Below are 1702 nucleotides of genomic sequence, written 5' to 3'. Positions count from 1 at the left end.
CATGGCAATGAGAGGGAATGACATATGGCCCTTCGTAGGAAAGTGGATGGACCTTGAGGGTGTCATGCTGAGTGAAGTAAGCCAGGCAGAGAAGGACAGAAACCATATGTTTGCACTCATAAGTCTAGCAGGAAAACAAGAGAGACCTAATGGAGAACCAGGGGAAGCGGAGGAGGGAGAGAGACTTGGGGAGAGAGAGGGATGCAAAACTTGAGAGACTATTGAATGCTGAGAATGAACTGAGGGTTGAGGGGGAAGGGGGAGGTGGGAAAAGAGGTGGTGGTGATGGTGGAGGGCACTTAAGGGGAAGAGCACTGGGTGTTGTTTGGAAAACAATTTGACAATAAAATATTATGAAAAAAAATAAAAATAAATTAAAAAAAGAAATACTGATAACAGAGAAGGAGAGATACCGTATGTTTGCACTCATAGGTCTAACAGGAGAAACCTAACAGAGGACCATAGCGAGGAGAAGGGGGAAAGAGAGTTGGGGAGAGTGGGGGACACAAATCATGAGAGACTATTGATATTGAAAAGGGGCTGAGGGCTGAAGGGGGAGAGAGAGGGGAGAAGGGGGTGATGGACATGGAGGGGGGCACTTGTGGGGAGGAGCACTGGATGTTATATGGAAACCAATTTGACAATAAACTATTATTTCAAAAAAGATAAAAGAGAATATTATTAAAAAAAGAAATACTGAAAACATGGCCAATGCTCTATATATTCCTCAAATGCATGAAATAATTGAATTGATTTATAATCCATATGCATGTACAATACCTGGCCTTAGGGGGAACATCTGATGTTGGGATGAAAATTCCTATTAAGAGAGGAAATGGGGATCCTCTCAAGGGCACACATCCATTCACAAAATATTGAAATGACTTTCTTGACCAGAAAATGCAAATTGTAGCATTTCAACAATGTGAACCACGTCTATTTATGTAAAAATTAATCATGTTATTTTCCCCTTTACTGAGGTCACCTCCTCCACATGGAATCAGAAAATGATACAGGAATTTCAGAATTTCTTCTTATGGGGTTTGCAGAAGAACCAGCACTGCAGCCCCTCATCTTTGGGCTTTTCCTCTCCATGTACCTGATCGCTGTGTTTGGAAATGTGCTCATCATCTTGGCCATCAGCACAGACTCCCACCTCCACACCCCCATGTACTTCTTCCTTGCCAACCTGTCCTTTGTAGACATGTGCTTCACCTCCACCACTGTCCCGAAGATGCTGTGGAACATCCAGACTCAAAGCAAAGTCATAACCTATGCAGGTTGCATCACACAAGTGTATTTTTTCCTGCTCTTTGCAGGATTAGACATGTTTCTCCTGACTGTGATGGCTTATGACCGCTTTGTGGCCATCTGTCACCCCCTGCACTACATGGTCATTATGAACTCCTGGCTCTGTGGACTACTAGTCCTGGTGTGCTGGATCCTGAGTGCCCTGCATTCCTTGTTAGAAAGCTTAGTGATGTTGCAGCTGTCCTTCTGTACAGAGGTAGAAATCCCCCACTTTTTCTGTGAGCTCAATCAGATGCTCCAACTTGCCTGTTCTGACACCTTTCTCAATAACATGGTGATGTATATGGGAGCTATGCTGCTGGGTGTTGGTCCCTTCTTGGGGATACTTTATTCTTACTCTAAGATAGTGACTTCCGTAAGTGGAATATCATCAGCTCAGGGCAAGTATAAA

General features: G+C 43.7%; 1 pseudogene; it reads left to right on the top strand.

The window, feature by feature from the left end:
* The first annotated feature begins 1162 nt into the window (after nucleotides 1–1162).
* Nucleotides 1163–1702, top strand: part of LOC115274353 — a 9337-nt pseudogene continuing 8797 nt past the window's right edge.

This window comes from Suricata suricatta, chromosome 12, assembly GCF_006229205.1.
Source record: "Suricata suricatta isolate VVHF042 chromosome 12, meerkat_22Aug2017_6uvM2_HiC, whole genome shotgun sequence".
Taxonomy (NCBI): Eukaryota; Metazoa; Chordata; class Mammalia; order Carnivora; family Herpestidae; genus Suricata; species Suricata suricatta.
The sequence above is the reverse complement of the archived record's forward strand: the minus strand, read 5'-3'. Positions and strand labels throughout refer to the sequence as shown.